Below are 272 nucleotides of genomic sequence, written 5' to 3'. Positions count from 1 at the left end.
TCGAATTTGAAACACCCGGTAATCAAATATAAATGCAAAGCGAATAAGAAATTACAAAAACCCCCCCAATAAACTATCCCATTCTGAATACACATTCCCAAGATATTTCAGACGCGAAATGTCCGCCATTCCTATTTTATATAAGCACGATTCCCCCATATATCTTTGCCTCCGATCGTGATCTGGCTTGAAGTATTCACGACTGCAGAGAGAATCTGAATCTATAATCCTTTATGCGGTTTTGTATTCAAAGAAGAGGATCGCGATGCTCC

The sequence above is a fragment of the Penaeus monodon genome, chromosome 34 (assembly GCF_015228065.2).
Source record: "Penaeus monodon isolate SGIC_2016 chromosome 34, NSTDA_Pmon_1, whole genome shotgun sequence".
Classification (NCBI taxonomy): domain Eukaryota; kingdom Metazoa; phylum Arthropoda; class Malacostraca; order Decapoda; family Penaeidae; genus Penaeus; species Penaeus monodon.
This window is presented reverse-complemented; position numbering follows the sequence as displayed.